This window comes from Callorhinus ursinus, unplaced genomic scaffold, assembly GCF_003265705.2.
Source record: "Callorhinus ursinus isolate GAN/ISIS: 27379988/994484 unplaced genomic scaffold, GSC_fseal_2.0 scaffold4, whole genome shotgun sequence".
Taxonomy (NCBI): Eukaryota; Metazoa; Chordata; class Mammalia; order Carnivora; family Otariidae; genus Callorhinus; species Callorhinus ursinus.
The window spans coordinates 111,186,690-111,200,170 of NW_027397066.1; positions in this window are offsets into that span (position 1 = coordinate 111,186,690).

The following is a 13,481-nucleotide window of genomic DNA, read 5'->3' on the forward strand; positions in this document are numbered from 1 at the left end:
GTCTCCTGCCTGATCACATTCTCTCCCCCATTTTTTTTTTAAATCCTCTTCTTTCTTTTTTCAAACAACTTCTTATCAATTCCTTTTATAAAGTCTTTTATAATTTTCATCTTTACAGTCATATTCCATCCCTTCATCATATCAACCCTTATTTTTGTACAAATATGTTTTTCTTTCTTTAAAATTTTGGGAGGCACTATCTTCTAGCAGACAAAAATACACCCAAAATCTAGTGTGTGGCATGGATCTATGCACCAGCCTGATCATATTTGATCATATTCTGTTTTTTTTTGTTCTGTTTTATTTGTTTTTATCTTTTTCTTTTCCTTTATTCTTTCTTTCTCTTTCTTTTCCCATGGTTCCAGGGAATTTTTATTTGTTTGGAGTATATTTTCTGGGGACATTGGTACCCTGTTACCATTTTGTTCTCTCGTTCATCTGTTCTCCTCTGGACAAAATGACAAAACAGAAAAAATCACCTCAACAAAAAGAACAAGAGGTAGTACTGACGGCAAGGGACCTACTCAATATGGACATTAGTACGATGTCAGACCTAGAGTTCAGAATCATGATTTTAAAAATACTAGCTGGGCTTGAAAAAGCATGGAAGGTATTAAAGAAACTCTTTCTGGAGAAATAAAAGAACTAAAATCTAACCAAATCGAAATCAAAAAGGCTATTAATGAGGTGCAAACAAAAATAGGGGCACTAACTGCCAGGATAAATGAGGCAGAAGAGAGAATCAGTGATATAGAAGACCAAATGATGGAAAATAAAAAAGCTGAGGAAAAGAGAGATAAACAACCATGGATCATGAGGGCAGAATTCGAGAGATAAGCGATAACAAAGATGAAACAACATTAGAATAATTGGGATCCCAGAAGAAGAAGGAAGAGAGAGAGAAGGGGAGAAGGTATATTGGAGCAAATTATAGCAGAGAACGTCACTAATTTGGGGAAGGAAACAGGCATCAAAATCCAGGAGGCATAGAGAACCCCTCTCAAAATCAATAAAAATAGGTCAACACCCAAACATCTAATAGTAAAATTTACGAGTCTCAGAGATAAAGAGAAAATCCTGAAAGCAGCTCAGGAGAAGAGATATGTAAACTAAAATGGTAGGAACATTAGATTGGCAACAGACCTATCCACAGAGTCCTGGCAGGCCAGAAAGGACTGGCATGATATATTCAGAGCACTAAACGAGAAAATATGCCGCCAAGAATACTATATCCAGCAAGGCTGTCATTGAAAACAGAAGGAGATGGGTGCCTGGGTGGCTCAGATGGTTAAGCGTCTGCCTTCGGCTCAGGTCATGATCCCAGGGTCCTGGGATCGAGTCCCGCATCGGGCTCCCTGCTCAGCGGGGAGTCTGCTTCTCCCTCTGCCTCTCTCTCTCTCTCTCTCTCTCTCTCTCTCTGTCTCTCATGAATAAATAAAAATTAAAAAAAAAATAAAAAAAAAAAATAAAAAAGAAAACAGAAGGAGAGATAAAAATCTTCCAGGACAAACAAAAACTAAAGGAATTTGCAAACATGAAACCAGCCCTACAAGAAATATTGGAAGGGGTCCTCTAAGCAAAGAGAGCCTAAAATCAACATACATGAGAAAGGAACACAGACAATATACAGTAACAGTCACCTTACAGGAAATACAATGGCACTAAATTCATATATTTCAATAGTTACCCTGAATGTAAATGGGCTAAATACCCCAGTCAAAAGACACAGGCTATCAGATTGGATTAAAAAACAAGACCCATCAATATACTGTCTGCAAGAGACTCATTTTAGACCCAAAGACACCCCCAGATTGAAAATGAGGTGGTGGAAAATTATTTACTATGCTAATGGACACCAAATAAAGCTGGGGTGGCAATCCTTATATCAGACAAATTAGATTTTAAGCCAAAGACAGTAATAAGAGATGAGGAAGGACACTATATCCTACTTAAAGAGTCTATCCAACAAGAAGATCTAACTACTGTAAATATCTATGCCCCTAGCATGGGAGCAGCTAATTATATAAGGCAATTAATAACAAAAGCAAAGAAACACACTGACAACAATACAATAATAGTGGATGAATTTAACGCCCCCCTGACTGAAATGGACAGATCATCTAAGGAAAAGACCAACAAGGAAATAAGGACTTTAAATGACACACTGGACCAAATGGACTTAACAGACATATTCAGAACATTCCATCCCAAAGCAACGGAATACACATTCTTCTCTAGTGCCCATGGAACATTCTCCAGAATAGATCACATCCTAGGTCACAAATCAGGTCTCAACTGGGACCACAAGTTTGGGATCATTCCCTGCATATTTTCAGACCACAATGCTTTGAAACTAGAACTCAATCACAAGAGGAAAGTCGGAAAGAACTCAAATACATGGAGGCTAAAGAGCATCCTACTAAAGAATGAATGGGTCAACCAGGAATTTAAAGAAGAATTAAAAAAATTCATGGAAACCAATGAAAATGAAAACACAACTGTTCAAAATTTTGAGATGCAGCAAAGGCAGTCCTAAAAAGAAAGTATATAGCAATACAAGCCTATCTCAAGAAACAAGAAAGATCTGAAATACACAACTTAACCTACACCTAAAGGAGCAGGAGAAAAAACAGCAAATAAAGCCTAAACCCAGCAGGAGAAGAGAAATAATAAAGATCAGAGCAGAAATCAATGAAATAGAAACCAAAAGAACAGTAGAACAGATCAACGAAACTAGGAGCTGGTTCTTGAAAGAATTAACGAGAGTGATAAACCCCTGGCCAGACTTAACAAAAAGAAAAGAAATGACCCAAATCAACAAAATCATGAATGAAAGAGGAGAGACCACAACCAACACCAAAGAAATATGAACAATTACAAGAAGATATTATGAGCAACTCTATGCCAGCAAATTAGATAACCTGGAAGAAATGGATGCATTCCTAGAGATGTATCAACTACCAAAACTGAACTAAGAGGAAATAGAAAACCCGAACAGACCTATAACCACTAAGGAAATTGAAGCAGTCATCAAAACTCTCCCAACAAACAAAAGCCCAGGGCCAGATGGCTTCTCAGGGGTGTTCTACCAAACATTTAAAGAAGAATTAATACCTATTCTCCTGAAACTGTTCCAAAAGATAGAAATGGAAGGAAAAGTTCCAAACTCATTTTATGAGGCCACCATTACCTTCATCCCCAAACCAGACAAACACCCCATGAAAAAGGAGAATTACAAACCAATACCTTTGATGAACATGGATGCAAAAAATCTCACCAAAATACTAGTGAATAGGATCCAACAGTACATTAAAAGGATTATTCACCACGACCAAGTGAGATGTTTCCCTGGGCTGCAAGGTTGGTCCAACATCCGCAAATCAATCAACGTGATACAATACATTAAGTAAAGAAAAATCAAGAATCATATGATCCTCTCAATAGATGCAGAAAAGCATTTGACAAAGCACAGCCTCCTTTCTTGATCAAAACTCTTCAGAGGATAGGGATAGAGGGTACATACCTCAATATCATAAAAGCCATCTATGAAAAACATACAGCGAATATCATTCTCAATGGGGAAAACCAGAGGGCTTTCCCCCTGAGGTCAGGAATGCGGCAAGGATGTCCACTATCACCACTGCTATTCAACACAGTATTAGAAGTCCTAGCCACAGCAATCAGACAACAAAAAGAAATCAATGTTATCCAAATTGGCAAAGAAGTCAAACTCTCACTCCTCACAGATGATATGATACTTTATGTGGAAAACCCTAAAGACTCCACCCCAAAACTGCTAGAACTCATACAGGAATTCAGTAAAGTTGCAAGATATAAAATCAATGCACAGAAAACAGTGGCATACCTATACACCAACAACAAGACAGAAGAGAGAGAAATTAAGGAGTCAATCCCATTTACAATTGCACCCAAAACCATAAGATACCTAGGAATAAATCTAACCAAAGAAGCAAAGGATTTGTACTCAGAAAACTATAAAATACTCATGAAAGAAATTGAGGAAGACACAAAGAAATGGAAAAAACTTCCATGTTCATGGTTTGGAAGAACAAATATTGTGAAGATGTTAATGTTACCTAAAGCAATCTACACATTCAATGCAATTCCCATCAAAATACCATTCACTTTTTTCAAGGAAATGGAACAAATAATCCTAAAATTTGTATGGAACCAAAAAAGATCCGGAATAGCCAGAGGAATGTTGGCAAAGAAAAGCAAAGCTGGCGACATAACAATTCCGGACTTCCAGCTCTATTACAAAGCTGTCATCATCAAGACAGTATGGTACTGGCACAAAAACAGACAGATAGTTCAATGGAACAGAATAGAGAGCCCAGAAATGGACACTCAACTCTATAGTAAACTAATCTTTGACAAAACAGGAAAGAATGTCCAATGGAAAAGACAGTCTCTTCAACAAATGGTGTTGGGAAAACTGGACAGCCACATGCAGAAGAATGAACTGGACCATTTCCTTACACCACACACAAAAATAGACTCCAAATGGTTGAAAGATCTAAACGTGAGACAGGAGTCCATCAAAATCCTAAAGGAGAACACAGACAGCAACCTCTTTGACCTCAGCTGCAGCAACTTCTTCCTAGAAACATCACCAAAGGCAAAGGAAGGGCAAAAATGAACTATTGGGATTTTATCAAGTTAAAAAGCTTTTGCACAGCAAATGAAACAGTCCACAAAGCCAAAAGCAACCGACAGAATGTTAGAAAATATTTGCAAATGACATATCAGATAAAGGGCTAGTATCCAAAATCTATAAAGAACTTATCAAACTCAACACCCAAAGAACAAATAATCCAATCAAGAAATGGGTGGAAGACATGAACAGACATTTTTCCAAAGAAGATATCCAAATGACCAACAGACACATGAAAAAGTGTTCAACATCGCTCAGCATCAGGGAAATCCAAATCAAAACCTCAATGAGATACCACCTCACACCAGTCAGAATGGCTAAAATTAACAAGTCAGGAAACGACAGACGTTGGCAAGGATGTGAAGAAAGGGAAACCCTCCTACACTGTTGGTGGGAATGCAAGCTGGTGCAGCCACTCTGGAAAATAGTATGGAGTTTCCTCAAAAAGTTCAAAATAGAGTTACCATACGATCCAGCAATTGCACTACTGGGTATTTACACCAAAGACTCAAATATAGGGATCCGAAGAGGTACATGCACCCCGATGTTTATAGCAGCAATGTCCACAATAGCCAAACTGTGGAAAGAGCCAAGATGTCCATTGACAGATGAAAGGATAAAGAAGGGGTGGTATATATATAGAATGGAATATTATGCAGCCATCAAAAGGAATGAGATCTTGCCATTTGCAATGACGTGGATGGAACTGGAGGGTGTTATGCTGAGTGAAATAAGTCAATCAGAGAAAGACATGTATCACATGACCTCACTGATATGAGGAATTCTTAATCTCAGGAAACAAACTGAGGGTTGCTGCAGTGGTGGGGGGTGGGAGGGATGGGGTGGTTGAGTGATAGACATTGGGAAGGGTATGCGCTATGGTGAGTGCTGTGAATTGTGCAAGACTGTTGAATCACAGATCTGTACCTCTGAAACAAATAATGCAACATATGTCAATAAAAACAAAAAGAAGAAAATAGCAGAGGGAAAGACTGAAGCAGGGGAAACTGGAGGGGGAGAAGGACCATGAGAGACGATGGACTCTGAAAAACAAACTGAGGGTTCTAGAGGGGATGGGGGTGGGTGGATGGGTTAGCCTGGTGATGGGTATTAAAGAGGGCACGTTCTGCATGGAGCATTGGGTGTTATGCACAAGAATGAATCATGGAACAGTACATCAAAAACTAATGATGTAATGTATTGTGATTAACATAACAATAAAAAATTAAAGAGAGAAAAACAAAAAAATAGAAACAACTACCTGAAGTTTCTTTCAGGCTAAAGTGGGTTTTATTTTTATTTATCACAGTAGAAACTGAATGTAGATCCATGGTTCTCCAGGAAAGAAAATGAACAGGAAATTATATACATTAAGTTTTATTATAAAGTATTACCTCACACAATTATAGGGGCTGAGAAGTCCCACCATCTGCTGTCTATAAACTGGAGACTCAGGAAAGCCGTGGTGTAGTTCAAAGAACTGGGCGCCTAAGAGCCAATGGCGTAGATTACAGTCTGGGTCCAAAAGCATGACAACCAGGATAGTGTAAGTTGTATATGTAAGTCCCAGTTTGAGGGCAAAAGATCGATGTTCCAGCCCAAACATTCAGGCAGAGAGTGAATTCAATCATTCTCTACCATTTTGTTTAATTCAGACCCTCAGTGGATTGGATGATGCCACCATTGAAGAGAGTCATCTGCATACTCAATTGGCCAATTCAAATGCTAATCTCTTCCGGAAACATCCCTACAGACACACTGAAATAATATTTAACCAAATATCTGGGCATCTTGTGCCCCACTCAATTTGACACATAAAATTAACCATCACACTGAAACTCAAAAGGAGTTTCTTATATCAAAAGCTCACAAAACTCTGTACATCTGAAGCAATCAGTTGTGCCTATGGATGCAGAAAGATATAGAAAGTTCTGAATTAAGCTATAAACTTTCCAATGTATGCATCAAAATAGAATTAGAGTATCTCAAATCCTTATCTTGCTCAAATACTTTTCACCTTCTTACACAACTACACTGATTTCAGTCTGCAAAAACCCCAGTGGAGAAGCATAGTACTCATGCTAAGAACTCAGAGAACCCACACTTTCATTTCACTCAAGCTTTGTACTCAAATGTTATATATCAAAGAAGTCTTTCTTGAATCTCCAGTTACACACACACACACACACACACACACACACAGAGGCCCTCCCCACCCTCAGCCACACCCTTACATATTATCTTACTTTATTTAGCTTTATAGGAATTATTACTACTCAAGATTATTTTAAAATCTATGTATTAACTTGTTTATATTTTATCGATTTATTAAGATGTTGCCAGAATGAGGGAACAGCAGTGACTTATCAACACAGTATCTAATATGTGTAGAACAGCACCAGAGGTACATTAAGTACTCAATGCAAAATCTGTTGCCTTGTGCTTCATCACCATGTCCTGTCAAAATGTCCTTGAAAATACCTACTGATTATAGTCCTTGAAGGAAGAGTCGTTAAAAAGAAATATGTTCCTAGAAAAACACTTACATATTTAGCCAAGCAAATATTGGGAAGTATTGACAATCTTGGAAAGAATTGACAATAGTCATATGAATTTTATTAATGATAATATTAAACTCTGTTGTTGTCTTGTTTATTTTTGAGAAGACATTTTAATATTTAGCTTTTCCATTTTAGTTATAGCTTTGAAGTTGCTTCTTCACCCCATTGTTGTTCTTAATTATTTATCAGTCTTTATATCATTTCTTTTTTAAAGATTTATTTATTTTAGAGAGAGAGAGCAGGGGAGAGGGAGAGAGAGAGAGAGAGAAAATCTTAAGCAGACTCCCTGAAGACTCCCTGCTGAGTGTAGGGACCCACACAGGGCTGGATCCCAGGACCCTCAGATCATGACCTGAGCCGAAACCAAGAGTCAGACACTTAACTGACTGAGCCACCCAGGTGCCCCTTATATCATTTCTTAGCAGGAAACTAAAATTTCCCTGATGCTTAAAAATGTCACTGCCTAATTTGTAGAATGGGCTTATATGGAAAGCTATCATTTTCATGTATAAGTAGTTCCCTAGATTTAAAGACTTTCTTTAGTTGGGCTTCTTGGAGAGATTCTCTTTTCTTAACTTTGAAAGTGCTACATTCATATGCAAATCAATGATATGATTATGTACTTAGAGAAAAATAACTCCTGCAAATACAGAATACAATATGAGAATAATGGGAAGAAGGAGACAGGGCTAAAATAATATCTGATTTTATAAATTGGCCTGAGTTAGAAAAACTCCACTAAATGGTTTGCTGAAGATGGAGACCTGAATATGGAGGAAATACTGAATAAATTATTGTGTAATTGGATTTTATCAAATTAGCAGATTAAAAATATCTCTTTTGACTTATGCCACATGAATTCATGATAAATATAAAACTAAATATGGGTGATACCGTGTTAGGTGCGGTGGAAGATTTTAAAAAGTGCTAAGATATGTATCCTGCTTTCAATATTAATAGATGCATGGATGAGATCAAGAGTGATGTGTAAAAGGAGAAACACTCAGGGCACCTGGCTGGCTCAGTTGGTTAAGCGACTGCCTTCGGCTCAGGTCATGATCCTGGAGTCCCTGGATCGAGTCCCACATCGGGCTCCCTGCTCGGCAGGGAGTCTGCTTCTCCCTCTGACCCTCCCCCCTCTCATGTGCTCTCTCTCTCATTCTCTCTCAAATAAATAAATAAAATCTTAAAAAAAAAGGAGAAACACTCAAATGTCATGGGGGGTTCAGAGATCAGAGATTACTTCTAACTGCAAAGATGAGGAGCGGTTTTATCAAGTAAACTACATTTGTTCTTGTCCAGAAAAGATAAATATGACTCAGACACTTGGCTGTGGCCTGTGTGTATTCTGGATAGTGGAAACAATATGAATAAGATACATAATTGGTGTATATATGTACACCGATGAAAAAGTAGACTTGCTGAAGTCTGAGACTTGGGAAAGAGAATAGAGAGGTGATACTTGAAATTCTGTATGCAACTAGATCATATAAACCTTGAGTGAGAGTAGAATTTTATTTGATTGGTGATGGAAAGGCAGTGAATATTTTTCCACAAAGGTGTTGAATGATCATTGTTGTGTTTTAGGAATATATGCCCAATATCAGTGGATATGGAACATAAGAACAGCAAGTTAGTTAAGAAATTATTTTCAAATTCCATAGAAAAGAGAGTAGAATCTTCTGAAGCAGAAACTTAACAATAGGTTTGGAACTAAAGTATAGATGTCAGAGATTCTTAATGAAGGAAGATGAAACTTGGCGAAGAAAAATAAAGGAAATTGTAAGTGATTCAGAGCTACGATAATGCTTAAAGCTTTTCATAAAATTGCTACATATACACAGTTTATATCACTATGTATACATATATCCATATTGTTGTATATTGTATATTAGTTGGGATTTGTCCGATTTTTTTTTTTCATGATTAGAATGGGATTATGTTTTCTTAGGAGAAAGACCACAGAAGTAAAGTGTTATTTTTATCACATTATATCAACGGCACTGTTATGGGTTGAATGGTGTCCCCCCAAAAAAGATAAATTAAAATCTTACCCCTCAGTACCTCAAAAAGAATGCAAGTACCTCAAGGTCATGAAAAATAAGAAAAGTCTGAGATACTGTCACAGCAAAGAGGAGCCTAGGGAGCCCCGAAACTCAGTGTAATGTGATGTCCTACATATAATCCTGGAACACAAAAGTACAGCAGATAAAACTAAGGAAATCTAAATAAAATATGGACCTAAGTTAATATGATATATTAACATTAGCTTATTAATTGTAACAAATGTATCATAATTTATATAAGATGTTAATAATATTAGAAATGGTGGGACATATGAGAATTCTCTATACTCTGGAATTTTTTCTGTAAATCTAAAGCTGTTCTAATAGAAAACATTTATTTAAAATATATTTATTATTACAATTCCAAAAGGAGGTAACAAATGTAAAATGCTTTGCACAATGCATTGTGTATAAAAGATGCTATATAGTAGCCATTCTTTCTGTAAGTTTCATTATATTTGCAAATATTAACATAAAATTGAATAATAATTATTAACAAAAAATGAAATAAATCCACATTTACAATGTCAGCCTCCTCTTCCTTGTTTTTAATATAACATGCTAAATGTATATCTCCTGCTGGGATCTGCAATGAGTGAACAGGGTTTAGCAAATTTATAATTTGTGCTAGTCTTTAGATTGCTATTGTCAAAATTAATAGTTTAAGTAAAAGCTCTGTCTTCATTATAACAAATGAAAATGATCTGGAATTATATAAATCCATTAAATTTAATAATGCTTTAAATATCTGGATAAAGAGACAAACCCAATTTCCATATGCTGACAAATGGTTTGGATCAAGAAACTCAAAGTAATTATAAATAGTGACATTCCTTTGGGATATTCATGGGTCTATATGATCATGGTAGCTTGAATCATGTAGTTTAATGGAGATTCTTGAATTTTCACAAAGGATATTCTGCTTAAGTGATAGAGACTCCAAGCCTTTATTTTGGAAATACAGAAGATGATCTTGTGGCTCTAGGACTCTGATATCAAAGTAAGAATTGAGGGTCCAGTGCAGGCCACTCCTTGTAGTGGCCTATGGAATCTTAGAACAACTGTAAGTCTGTCTTCAGATAGTCTCCCTCTCCCTCACTGAGTCTGTTCCAAAATGACAAAGCTTCTAATCCTCAAACACTCCAAATCATCTCCTGCCTCAACTCAGGGCTTTTGCCCTCTCTTTGGAATATCCTTCTTCATCGCTGGCTCTCTTCCCTCTTCCCTCTGCCTGCGTTGCTGTCAGCGAAGACTTCCTTTCCACTCTTTAAAGTTGCGGTGCGGGCGCCTGGGTGGCTCAGTTGGTTAAGCAACTGCCTTCGTCTCAGGTCATGATCCTGGAGTCCTGCGATCGAGTCCCACATCGGGCTCCCCGCTCAGCGGGGAGTCTGCTTCTCCCTCTGACCCTACCCCCTCTCATGTGCTCTCTCTCCGTCTTTCATTCTCACTCTCTCAAATAAATAAATAAAATTAAAAAAAATAAAATAAAACTGTGGTGCTACTCCCACCCTCATCCTCATGCCCTCCCCCTTCCCATTCTTTTCTCCCTGGCACTGAGCTTCATTTGATGTCCTAGAGTTTTCTAATTCTAGCTTCTAGATTGTCTCCTTTCACTAGCTTGAAAGCAGTAACTTCAACCTGTTTTGTTTTCTCTTCCAATCTGGTGCACAAAACAGTGCCTGGCACATACAAGATATTTAGCTCATATTTGCAGAATAAAAGAGTAACAACACAAAATTAATGTGCTCATTATTTAATAAGGTTCTACAACAATATGTTTGAGTCTTAATTTTAAACATCACTCACTGTTTTGCTTAAATAGAAAATCATATTTAAGTTTTATGTTGGGTATATAAGCGGACTTAAAGTTCATATAACATAGAAATTTCAGATAGTCATGGAGTCATTATAAATGTTATAAGGGAGCCATTATAGTCTTAAATATATAATATATCTACTAAATCTCAAGGATATGAAGATCCTAGAAAGGCAACACATTCTTCTTGATTTTTAAAAGCATCTTATTCATAACTGAAATTAGATGGTTAAATATTTCTCTGTGATTTATTATTTTTTTATTCTAGGTTATAGTCCATTATTTTCAGTTGGGGATTTGTATACCCTTGAGTTATTAACATAATAGACTGTAAGGATTTCTCTGGCAACATGTTGGTAGGAGATTACCCATTTATATAATAAAATAAAATGCGGTAATTTTTATTAACATCTCATGATTCCAGTAATGCACTAAAACCCTCATTAAAACGTTAATTTTGATGTATGGCATAGATAAGTACTAGCTAATAAACACGGAATGAAACAGTGTAAATGATTTAGATCCATGGATAGCCTCTAAATTAGCCATCAGCTAAGAAGGAAAAAAAAAAGTATAAAGACATCAGTGTGATTAAATAAACGTGGATGTCTGTTCCGTGAACTAAAACACATAAAAAGACTTCAAGAATGTATGCTGCATGAAAAAAGAGAGTCTCACCATATACCTCTATAAATGTGTGGTACTCACTTTCAATAATATTGGTCATTACACAGTACAAATACGATTACATAAATACAAATAGGAAAATTTTTAAAGCTGCTATTACTTTAGGTTTTTTTTTTTTTCCTTTTGGCACATTGTTTCCTACATTCCAGTTCCTTAAAATATATTTATTCTTTTCACTCTAACTTTTGAACTAGTTAAATCCCAGTCATTTTGTGCCATTTGCCTGCAGGCAAGGAAAAGAATACACAGACTTTCTCCCCGTATTTTATGCTTTGCTGATAGCATTTATCTTCGTAACTAATATTTATTGTCTTTTCATGTTTATAAAGATGGCATAAATTACTTAAGAAACTGTTTTTTAATTAAAGAAAAGAATTAATATTGTAAAACACAACCATATGTACACCACCAGATTTAGCTTTTTATGAACATTTTGTATTTTCTTCAAAAAATATTGTAATGACTACCTAACATTTAATAATGTTAAACTAGTCCTGCACTGTTTTAAATGTTGGCCTTATTTTTAACATTGTAAATAATGTTAGGATTAAAACCCTCGGACTTTGTCTAATTTGAGTTCCTCACAAAAGAGAGCCAGGAAGAAAGCCTGGATGTTTGTACTTCCTATGGTAAGCGAACCCAGGGAGCAGGGAAAGCGGGAGCAGGGGAGAGGGGTTTTGGAGAGCCGGGAGCTAGGGGATGGAAAAGGCAAATAAAGAGGGAGTTATAGATTTAATCCCTGTGGACGGCTGGACTCCATGTCCCCGTCACCTGTGGAAGAACTGTGTAAACTATACCCCTAAAATTGTCTCGCCTAGGACAAGCGGAAAATTTATTTGTTTTGTTCCCCTGCTCTCTCAATTCCTAGCTGTCCTGGACCCCAGCTGAAGTAGCTGAGCTGAGGAGGTTTAGGAAGAGGCCTGGGGCAACAAAGCAGAGGCCACGGTGAGCGCTTGAGTTGTCGGCATGTAAGAGACCTCCTCCAGGAGCTGCAGCAAAAACGAAAAGTGGACCCTGGAGTGGCGGCAGGCAGGGACACCTTTTCCAGTTCGGCCCAAGAGGCAGGGAGAAGCCCGGTGGCATTGGCCCTCCGATGGCCCTCCAGCCCGCTTCCTCCACCGGGCACGGCTATTGCAACTCCTCCCCGCGACCGGATGGTGGCAGTAGCGACTACTGAGAGACCTTGGACCCTCTGGAGCCCTGGTCAGGCCAGAACCAGCGGAGCCCCCGCCAGGACACCTGGGATCTTTACACAGGAATTTAACAAATAATGCCAGGTTCCAAATATTCCTCCTCTACTCAGACTTTCCCATTAACATGCAGACATGGCATTATTTCTCCCATCTTGAGGGGAAAAAAAGTCCTTCTTGACCCTCCTTACAGCTATCACTGCATTTCTCTCCTTTGCAGCTAAATTGAAAGCTTTTTTTATTTCCCCCACTCACTGTCTCAAATTCCTCTCCCATTTTCTTTTGAAAATATTTCAGTTAGGCTTTTGCTACTAATCCACTGAAACCTCCATTGTCAAGTTCACCAATTACCTTCCTGCTGCTAAATCCATTCTCAGACCTCATCTTATTTGACCTATTAGCAGCATTTGACACAACTGTCTCTTCTCTTCCCTTGAAAAATTTCTTCACTTGACTTAAAGGATTTTCCCCCCAATGCATCACTGG